Source organism: Arachis stenosperma, chromosome 9 (assembly GCF_014773155.1).
Source record: "Arachis stenosperma cultivar V10309 chromosome 9, arast.V10309.gnm1.PFL2, whole genome shotgun sequence".
Taxonomy (NCBI): Eukaryota; Viridiplantae; Streptophyta; class Magnoliopsida; order Fabales; family Fabaceae; genus Arachis; species Arachis stenosperma.
Window position 1 is genome coordinate 71,657,087 of NC_080385.1, and position 12,422 is coordinate 71,669,508.

Consider the following 12,422-nt stretch of genomic DNA (forward strand, 5'->3'; position numbering starts at 1 on the left):
TCAACCAAAGCCAAGAGGAACAAAACCTACACTAAAATCTAACCAAGCATTTCATCAAACACTTGGAAGGCACACAAGAAAAGCATAGTAAATTGACAACAAGAATGAAATCTAACAACAATTATTGCAAAGGATTAACAACAACAATTAAAAGAAACACATTTATTATGAATTACCTTTATTGAATTGAAAGAGAGTAGAAGGAACAATACTAGATCTATAACAAAATACAAGAACAACATAAGAGAGACTACAACAAAAGAATGGAAGAAGAATGAATGTAACTACAAGGAATTGAGGTGTAGAAGTAGAAGAAAGCAAAGATTAAAATCTAGATCTAAGAACTAAACCTAATTCTAATCCTAATTCTAGAGAGAAGAGAGAGCTTCTCTCTCTAGAAACTAACTCTAACTACTAAACTAAACTATTGGTTAAAAGTTTGTAAAGTATGTTCATTCCCCCTTCAATCCTTGGCTTAAATAGTATCAGAAATGAGTTGGATTGGGCCCACAAGGCTTCTAAAATCGCTGGCCACGTTTTGCTTTAAGTGAACCAGGTGGCAGCAACGGCGCGTGCGCATACTATGCGCGTGCGCGCCACCATACGTGTAGAAACTATGGCAAATCTTATATCGTTTTGAAGCCCCGAATGTTAGCTTTCTAACCCAACTGGAACCGCATCATTTGGACCTCTGTAGCTCAAGTTATGGTCATTTAAGTGCGAAGAGGTCGGCTTGACAGCTTTCCGGTTCTTTCATTTCTTCATGAGTTCTCCAACTTTTCATGCTTCTTTCTTCATTCCCTTGATCCAATCTTTGCCTCCTAAACCTTAAATCACTTAACAAACATATCAAGGCATCTAATGAAATCAAGGCGAATTAGATTTAGCTATTTTAAGTCCTAAAAAACATATTTTCACTCTTAAGCACAATTAAGGGAGAAGTTATAAAACCATGCTATTTCATTGAATAAATGTGGGTAAAAGGTCATAAAATCCCTTAAATCAAGCACAAGATAAACCCTACAAATGGGGTTTATCAGTGGCCCCGGTGTTCTTCAGGCTGAATGGCATGACTGTGTAATAGTGAATACCGTCTGGCATGATAATCCCATTTTGCATCCATGAAGCTCAGATACTTGTACCCAGTTGCAGAGTCAACTAGGTTATTGATGTAGGGTAATAGGAAAGAGACTTTGGTAGGCTTTGTTGAGGTCTGAATAATCCACGCGCATCTTCCATTTTTCGTTGGGTTTTCTAACCAGCACCACGTTTGACACCCAAGTCTAGTAGGTGAGTTCCCGAATGAACCCGGCTTGTAGGAGGCTGGCCGTCTGCTTCTTGACCTCGGCTGCTCTATCAATTGACATCTTTCGTCGCTTTTGCGACACAATCTTTGCTTCTGGCTTTACGGCGAGTCGATAAGATATGTAAACGGGGTCTAGGCTTGGCATGTTGGCGGGAGTCCAAGCGAACAGGTCCCCGTTCTTTCTCTAGAGGGATGCCAGGGGAGTCTTGAGCTCGTCTGGCATGCTTCTATTGAGGAAAGTGTATTTTTCTTCCATTTACCCAATCTACACCTTCTTAAGGTCCCCTTCCGGCTCTAGCCAAGGGCATTCTTCCAGCCTCGCGTCTAAGTTAGCGACAAAAATTCCTGCGGAGTTGTGGGATTTTTTTCTCAAAGATAAGCTGGCAATGTTACAAGCTACTGCCGATTCTAAGTTGCCATGGATGGTCGCAATGGTACCGTCGTCTGCCCAAAACTTCTTGGTTAGGAATTTCGTGAATACTACCGCCTAAAAATCATTAATAATATTTCCTAACTTGACAGCCCAGTCCGGCTTGATAAAGAAATCCACCAGGCCCACTACACCGTGTTGGTGTGTTTGGAGATCTGAGTCTCGAAGCCCCAGTGCATTGAAGGCATTCCGAAACAGAATATTAGAGTCGGCACCCATGTCCACCAGTATTCTTTTTATGAGGCTGGATCCCAGCCTGGCCATGATGACCATGGGCAGATCATCGATAGTATCTTTAACACGGTAGTCTTGCAGGCTAAATGTGAAATATGGAAAAGTGGGCAGCTTTTGGGGTTCCGATGTGGTCGTTGCAAGGATCTTAAGTTCCTTTCTTTGAAAGGAGTAGGATTTCTCTCCTAGACGTTAGACCACAACATTCACAACAATGGCGGGGTCGGCGTTGGTCTCGTCCCTTGGGAGCGCCCTGACTGTTCGGGGGTTGCGACCTTTTTCTATCTCCAAATATCTTTCTCTGGCTGGTCTCCATGGTTCATGAATGATCTTTGTGAACTCTAGGAGTTTCCCATCGCGAATTGCTTGTTTCTGAGCGTCCTTTAAATCGAAGCAATCCTGAGTCCTATGGCCGTATCCCCGATGATAATGACAGTACAGGAACTTGTTTCCTCCAGTTTGCTCCTTGAGCTGCCGAGCTTTTCGAATAACTCTGCGATCAGAAATTTGTTGGTAGACTTTGCAATTGGGGCGTTAAGGGGAGTGCAGTTGGTAAACTTCCAAATTCTTGGGGGTCGGGGAGGTTTGCTCGACTGATTCTTGGCCCTTCACTTATAGGGTGGGATGCACCAACTTGCTAAGAGGGAGAGGGGGCAGTTGAGATATTCTATTTATTGGCTACCACGACCTAGCTAACCTCTTTGTCATTTATATACTCTCTAGCCACGGTTTGGATCTCGTGCATAGTATACACGGGTTTAATGGTTAGGTATTTTTGGAAGTCCTCATTTGTTAACCCGTTAGTTAGGCAAAGGCTTGCAACTAAATCGGTAAGGCCATCGATTTCTATACATTCATCGTTGAACCGATCTAGGTATTTTCTTGTGGACTTGTTTTCTTGCTGGGTTATTCCCAAGAGATTTATGAGATGTTTAGCCTTGGTGATCCTGGTAGTAAACTAGGCTAAGAATCTTTGGGATATGTTTGAGAAGCACGCAATGGACCCTTGAGGCAGGAAATTTAACCATTTGATTGCGAGTTCTGCGAGGGTCACGGAAAAAGCTCGGCAATGCACTGTGTTGGGAACACCTTCCATATTCATCCGAGCTTCGAATGCTGTCAAGTGTTCTTGGGGAACATGGGTTCCGTTATATCACATGTCCATTGGCTTATCAAATTTCTTGGGGAAGCAAACCCAAACAATCTTACAGGCGAAGTGGTGGCACCCACAACCACGGGCTCGTCATTCCACTTTTGTTTTCTGGTTGGAGATCTTTCATGTCCCCTACCTCGGCGTTTGCACTGTTCGTTGCTCGGGAAGCGCAAACTGCTGTTGTGAGAATGAACTGGATTGGTCCTGCCGCGCCGTCTTCTGGATTGCCATTCTGGCGAGTCGGTGAGGTGCCTTTCTCAGGGTTGTGTCCCCGAATGCAACCTCTTTTCAAGTTCTGTAGCTTGTGGTATAGTTCCTAGATAATCCTAGAATTGTCGGACCCTGTTTCTTCGAAGGGACACGAACCGGCTTCGGGGATTGAATTTTGGCGGTTCAATGGCTGGGGGTTAGGTGTCACCGCCATGTGGACCACACTTTGAATTCTTCGGGGGGTTATATTTATCGAAAATTTTTTCTGAGTTCAAGTTGTCCATTGAACCGGAAAGCCATTGGAGCCTTTCGTTAATAGGTCCCCTCAGATGGCGCTAATGTTTAGAAATGACTTGAAATGACAAGATCTATGACTCGATTGGCTTTGACTGGAATTTGTGGCTAGTCAGATTGCTGGACGAACAAAATAGAAGATTTGTAAAGACACACTGACGTTCAAATTAGAATTGGTCATAGAGGCTGAAATTTAGGTTTGTTGGTTGCTTACTTTGCGGGAGTTAGAAGCTCCCTTAAATATACGAATTAAAATGGTAAGATCATCCTCAAATTGAAATGATACGATGCGTATATACAGTATTTTTTTTTTTTGGTTTAGATATATACAGTATTGAACACCAGAGTTACGTGCAAACAACATTTCAGGATTGATCCGGTTTTTTGAGTCGAACTGGATGAATTGAGCCCAAAGTCTGCTGGGCTGCCAAATCCAGAACCGGGGTATGTAACACCTAATAACTGTCGTACCACTAAATTACATTCTTCAATCCACCCTTTTGTAGGCAACTTTTGTTTAAGTGGAAGGTAATATATGAATATTATATTAGTTCAAGATTGTATCTTAAAACCTACGTAAGTTCATAGTATAACAAAAAGAACTATATTAAACACCAGAAAAGTATTGAAGAATTTTGACAATGGACCGTATAAATTTTAATCCAATTTAATTTCTGTGTTATCCATGTAAAAAATGGGGTATCACTCCAATAAAGATACTTATTTTATTTTTGGTTAAAGATATTTTTGTGTTGCATTTTAATTAATTTTTGTATAATTTATTCGGTATTTTTTGTCACATATTATTAAATTTATTAAAAAATTTTCTTTCTAAAAATAATACAAAAAAATTTAGATTGGACTAAAACCAAAAAAATAATAGATTAATTATTAAATTTTTTCTAAAATTATTTATATAAAAAAATATGTCACACTCATTAATCAATCATATATATATATATATATATATATATAATTCTTTTTTTAAAGTAAAATTTATCACACGAGTTATATCCATAACAAGTTCATGCTTCATAAAATTTTTATAAATAAAAAAATAATTAATTTATATTCATGCGGTATATAAAACAATTACTATATTATTATATTATAGATTAAAATTCACTAATTTAAATTTGTTTTTATTTTTTATATAAGTATTAGAAATAAATAAAATTTTTATAACTAGACGTAGTGTAACAAAATATATATAATATTAATTAATTTTTAAAAATTATAAAAAAAAAGTTTCTTTCTAATAAAGTGTTATTAGAAAATTAATATTATAAAAGTTAATTTCAACCAACATGATAAAATAGGTTATTAAATATATTTAATACAAAACATATTGAATATAAATTTTTATTGAGTTTAAATTTTAAATAATTTTTAATTGAATTTCGAATATTCTTATTTTAAAGAGTTAGAATATTTTAACATCATCTTTTTCGTATCTTTTTAATTGAGTATTTGATTTTTTAAATTATAAATCTTATTTATAATTAAGAGTAATGTTTTAACACCACCAGTTAGTCATACATACAAAAATACCAAAACAATTCTATAGTCATAATTATAATCTAAATTTATAAGCAATACAATGAAACTATATATAAGTAATATAACTAAATTTTATCTATATCTATAGTCACATTTTATAAATAATATAATCAAATTATATTTATGTTTATAATTAAAATATGAATTAAAATACAAAAAATTATCATGATGGTTAATTTTTTTCGTTCATAATTTTTTTTATTATTTTTGTTTTGAAAAGTTTAATTATTTTAATAGTTAATTATTTTCTAAAAAAGATAATTGAATAAACAAAATAGTTTTATTAAGAATAATTTATTTAGATGTGATTGAAAATTAATTGAATAATTATATACGGTAAAAAATTAATATTATTAAAAGATAAAATTAAAATTCGTTTCAAAATTAAAAATAAATTTTATTTAAAAATAAAATTAAAAATCATACTTTTTTTTCTAAAAGTTATCTACGAGAGTATTTTATGATGAATAAAAATATTAAACTCGTACTAAAATTTATTCTAGTAAAAATTCATTTTTATTCTATTAAACGTTAAGTAAACTATTGAAAGAAATTTTGTTCCCTCTATTAGACGAGACTGATAAACTTCCATAGTTTCATTATATTATGGTAATAATTTGACCATGTTATTCTTAAAGTCATGATTGCACTTCATAATTTTTTTACTTTTATATATGAATTTTTGAATGTGCAAAATAATAATAATAATAATAATAATAATAATAATAATAATAATAATAATAATAATAATAATAATAATAATAAGGAAGTATGTCACAGTAAAAAATAACACATCATCAAATAATTTATCATTCGAATTATATATGAATCAAATCGATAATAGGAGGCTAATACCAAAAAAATTCATAACATGACCAAGGACTTACGAAACTTTTCTTATTCACAAAAAAATATTTATATTTGTGTGACATATAAAATAATTACCATATTATTATTATTATTACATCACACTTTTCTTATTCACAAAAAAATATTTATATTTGTGTGACATATAAAATAATTACCATATTATTATTATTACATCACACACACACACACCGACAAAAAATTCCAATTCCAACCGATTTAAATTAAATTTTTTTTAATATTTGATTATTTTTTTTTGTATTTAGTATTCTTTTTTTAGAACTTTCTCTTATTTAAAAGTATAATCATTATAATTTTTTAATTATTATTGTTAGGGGTGTTCGTAGATTGGATATGACTAAAATTTCGATCCGATTTACACTAAACTCACCAAATCGAATTCTATATCCGCATTTTTTATGTTTGGATCGGATATTAAATATATTCGTAAAATAAAAAATATTAAAAAATTTTATTTTTATAAAGAAAGTCAATAATTTTTTGTTTATTTTTTTAAATATATTTACTTCTATCCGATTAGAGTGTGGATCAGATTCGATCCAATCCGATCATCTTACAGATTGGATCATATCCATAAATTACAGATTAGATACGGATATATATTGTGAATTTATGGATATGATCCGATCTATGAACATCCCTAGCTAGTACTATAGGCTCATTGCTGCAAAAGTATGCTTTTTTTTTTAATTATGACCCATTATTAAATCTTAATTATCATTAAAACAACTTAATTATCAATAAAGAGATAATACTTATTGGTCTTTGAAATTATGTTCGTGTTTCAATTTAATTTCAAAAGTTTTGATTTATTCAATTTAGTCTCCTAACTTAGTAGTTATGACTCACAATGGTTCCTGGTTTTATTTTTGTCACAGTCTCACAGAATTGTTAACGGCATGTTGAGATGGATTAATGACGACTACGTTCTAGCGACTATTTGATGTGACAATTGAAATTCTTTTACCTTAATTTTTTTCCAAAAAAATACTTAAAACTCTAATTTGAGTCACGGATACCTAAGTTAGAAAATCAAATTAAGTAAATTGAAACTTTAAAAATTAGATTGAAGCTCGAATATAATTTCAAAATAGAAATTTAACTTACCTAATGATTAATTTAAATGAGAATAAAATAAATCAAAATGTAACATGGTTTTTATCAATATTTTCAAATTCAAAATTTCTATACTAAAATTAATTAGAATTTCTCTTTAAATTAAAAATTTAACGAAATAATAACTTTAATGATCTCAACCAATACCCCAATCAATTATTTTTATGTCATTAAAAAAAAGAAACTGTATATGAGAAGAAATTAATTAATTTGTCTACTTTATTAAATAGTTATTTGACTAAAATGAAAGAAATTATTTTTTTAAAATTTTTTAAAAATTAATTAATATTATATATATTTTGTTACACTACATTTAGTTATAAAAATTTTATTTATTTCTAATGCTTATATTTAAAATGAAAACAAATTTAAATTAGTGAATTTTAATCAATAATCTAATAATAATATAGTAATTATTTTATATATCGCACAAATATAAATTAATTATTTTTTTATTTGTAAAAGTTTTAAGAGTCTTGAGCTTGTTTTATATATATATATATATATATATATATATATATATATATTTTGATGATTGTGATATATTTTTTATATAAATAATTTTAAAAAAAAATTTAATAGTTAATCTATTATTTTTTTGGTTTTAATCCAATTTAAATATTTTTTTTATTATTTTTGAAAAAAATATCATTTAAGAAATTTAATAATATGTGACGAATAACACTGAATAAATTAAACACAAATCAATTAAAATGCAACACAAAAACATCTTTAGCAAAAGATGAAATAGGTATCTTTATTTGAGTAATCTCCAAAAAAAATCTATACATACACAAAATCATGTATTATTATATTAATAAAAATATTTGGGTATGTCTAAAACGAGCACAACAATTATGTGCTTATTCGATGCGCTACATTTATATAGACCATTAGATTTGATTAGATGAAAATCAAAGGCTAATATGAAAGAAGAGCATTGATAGACTCTAATAAATACAGAAAATCTTAGTATATAAATAAATGCTTTAAATGAAAATACTTTAATACACAATAATTTAAAGGGTAACAGAATCTTTTATTCTTAAATAATTAAATATAAAACATATAAATATAAAAATATGAGTATTCTTTCTTTAATAAGATTATTTATTATGCAAAAATTTTTTATAATAGTAAAAAATTATATTAAAATAAAATTTTAAACTGTAATATAAAAATATAAAATAATTAAAATTTTATTTTATATTAATTGACAAATAATTACATTATTATATTAAAAATTTATTAACTAACTAATTTCGTTAAAGATATTATTATATAATATAATCTTTTATCAAAATATTTCAAAAATATAATTTATTTAAAATATTATATATAATATACGAAAACATTAACCTTTTCATTTTTTCAATTTTTTTAAAAAAATGAAATAAATAATATAATTCTAAATCCATGCCTATCACATTATATATTTACTTATATTAATAAGACCTAAATTAATCAAACTTACGTAATTAAGAATATAAAACATATAAATAAAGAAAATAAATATTTTTTATTTATTAAAATTAATTATTATGCAAAATATTTTTATAATATTAAAAAATTATATTAAAATAATATTTTAAACTACAATATCAAATTAAAATATAAAATAATTATATTTTATTTTATATTACTTAATAAAAAATTAGATTATTATATTCAATACTTATTAACTAACTATTTTTGTTAAAAATATTATTATATAATTGTTCATACCCTGGCCCAATGCTAAGGCCCAGGTCCAATCAAAAGGCCTAATCTAAAGGATTAGAGCCTAGCTAAGTACCGACCTTCACACAAGAAGTCGGTATCAACCACGACTTGGTCATAAGAGGTCGGATGCGGGATTAGCTGGCAGATAAACACTCATTCAAATGTGTAACCGCCCCTAAAATCTCTCTAACCGCCTCATAAAGCCATATCTCAACCTCCCCAAGATAATAGGGACGGTTACCATCCTAAAGATACGGCACTACACCAACGGTGGTTATTGGCTAACCATTATAAATACACTGACACCCCTCAGGTATCTCTAAGTCCAATACTCTCTAAGACCTGCTTACACCCTTGCTAACTTAGGCATCGGAGTGTCTTTGCAGGTACCACCCCCCATTCACACACGAGCACAAGTCGGGCGGAGCCTCCCGAGTTGCGGACCTACCTGGAGTCCTCCTCCATCACTCACTTGGGCCGCCAAACGCCATCCATTGGACTAATCTCCGGTTACCTACCGTAACATTGGCGCCGTTGCCGGGGACCCGAGAGATCATTCAACGATGGCGGATAGATCCCACGAAGAGGGCCATGTGGAAACAGATTCTGAACAAGAGAATCTGGACATGGGTAATGACAACGAAGACATGGCCCAACAACAAGATAACGACCAACACAGAGAGGGTACCTCCGGAATGAAGAATCCGAAGGTAAACTCCTCAGATGGACGTGAATCAGAAAAGGGCGGACCATCCCACGTAACTGAATTGATGGGACTAGTCCATAGCCGTCTGGAGCAATTGGAACAAGAGCGGGAGAGACAAAAGGAAACCGAAAGGTACCTTAAAGAGGAGATGGAACGGCGAAAAGAGTTAGAAAGAAAACTCTTGCAGCTGGAATCCTCCCTCAAGAACTCCCGCGATGAAGGAGAAGATCAACTCCCGGGCGGAGAAGATCCTTTCAGCGAGGACATAATGAGGGCAAAAGTTCCAAGGAACTTCAAAAGCCCTGATATGGACCTCTATGATGGAACTACGGATCCAAAGCATCATCTTAGCAACTTTAAAAGTCGGATGTATCTAGCTGATGCCTCCGACGCTACGAGATGCAAGGCTTTCCCGACCACTTTATCGAAAGCAGCGATGAAGTGGTTCGATAGCCTCCCCCCGAGATCCATCACCAGTTTTGAAGACCTCTCAAGGAAGTTCTTGATGAGGTTCTCCATCCAAAAAGACAAAGTAAAACATGCACCGAGCCTCCTGGGAATAAAGCAGGAGGTCGGAGAGTCTTTACGAGCCTATATGGAAAGGTTCAATAAGGCATGTTTAGAGATCCAAGACCTGCCCACAGAGGCAGTGATAATGGGGTTAGTCAATGGACTTAGAGAAGGCCCCTTCTCACAGTCCATATCTAAAAGACACCCCGTTTCTCTAAGTGATGTACAAGAAAGGGCTGAAAAGTACATCAACATGGAAGAGAATGCAAAGCTAAGAGACCCGAGTTCACGACCTGGACCTGCTTCCTCCTCCAGGGAGAGGGAAAGGGAAGTCAGGAAGAAGGAAGAACCCGGTCTCGAAAGACCCAGAAAGTATCACTCTTACTCCTCTAAAGACTTCTATAGTGGACGTATACAGAGAGATTTGCAACACTGAAAGGCTGCCACCCCAAGGCCTATTAAAAACAAAAAAGGGGGAAGCCGCAGCGAGTATTGCGAGTACCATAAAATATATGGTCACTCCACCAACGATTGTTACGACCTCAAAAATGTGATAGAAAAGCTGGCTAGAGAAGGTCGGCTTGACAGATATCTCATGGAGAGGTCGGACACCCACGGAAAAAGAAAGCGAGATGATATGGACAGGAGAGATCCTCCACCACAGACCCCTGAGAGACACATCCATATGATCTCAGGAGGATTTGCGGGAGGGGGAATCACTAAATCTTCTCGCAAAAGACATCTCAAGAGAGTTTACCAGGTCGGGGAAGAAACACCCGACCTCCCCACTATCTCATTCACAAAGGAGGATGGGCAAGGGATAATCCCCGGGCATGACGATCCCGTGGTGATAACTATGATCCTAGCCAACGCCCATCTCCACAGAATCCTAGTAGACCAGGGAAGCTCGGCGGACATCCTCTTCAAGCCCGCCTTCGACAAACTAGGGTTAGATGAAAAAGAATTGAGAGCTTACCCCGACACCCTATATGGGTTAGGGGACACGCCAATAAAACCACTGGGATTTTTGCCCCTTCACACAACTTTCGGAAAAGGGGAAAAATCGAGGACTCTGAGCATAGACTTTATAGTTATCGATGAAGGGTCAGCCTACAATGCCTTAATCGGCAGAACTACCCTTAATCGCCTTGGAGCAGTGGTATCAACTCCTCACCTCTGCATGAAATTCCCGACTCCAGGAGGAATAGCAACGGTGAGGGGAGATCAAAAATTGGCAAGAAAGTGCTACAACGAAAGCCTAAATCTGAGAGGAAAAGGCAAAGAAGTCCACACCATAGAGTTGGGCGGCACAAGGACCAGAGAAGAGCTACGACCCCAGCCGGGAGGAAAAACCGAGGAGATACAAGTCGGTGAGGAGGAAGGAAAAAACACGTACATAGGAGCCAACCTAGGGGAAACCCTGAAACAAAGGTTGGGGGAACTCTTAAGAGCTAATTCCGACCTCTTCGCCTGGAAGGCTGCCGACATGCCCGGGATTGATCCCGAGCTCATGTCTCACAGGCTCTCGGTTTACCCAGGGTCCCGACCTGTACAGCAAAGAAGACGCAAACTCGGCCCAGAGCGAGCCTCAATAGTAGAGGAGCAAGTACAGGCGCTCCTGGAAGCCGGCTTTATCAGAGAGGTCAAATACCCGACATGGCTAGCCAATGTAGTGCTAGTCAAAAAACAGAATGGTAAATGGAGGATGTGCGTCGACTATACCGACCTGAATAAGGCCTGTCCTAAGGACCCTTATCCCTTACCAAGTATTGATACCCTGGTAGACTCCAGCTCAGGGTACCAATACCTATCATTCATGGACGCCTACTCGGGATATAACCAAATCCCGATGCATGAACCCGACCAAGAGAAAACATCGTTCATCACACCAAAAGCCAACTACTGCTACGTGGTCATGCCATTCGGATTGAAGAATGCAGGAGCTACGTACCAAAGGCTGATGAACAAAGTGTTTTCCCCCCACCTAGGGAGCCTAATGGAGGTATACGTCGACGACATGTTAGTAAAAACCAAGCAAGAAGTCGATCTCTTAACCGACCTCTCACAAGTTTTCGACACTATAAGGTTGCATGGGATGAGATTAAATCCTGCAAAATGCGCCTTTGCGGTAGAAGCAGGGAAATTTCTAGGCTTCATGCTAACACAAAGAGGGATTGAGGCCAATCCCGACAAGTGCAGAGCCATCCTAGAAATGAAGAGCCCGACTTGTTTAAGAGAGGTTCAACAGCTCAATGGCCGACTTGCAGCCCTCTCCAGATTTTTGGCAGGATCGGCA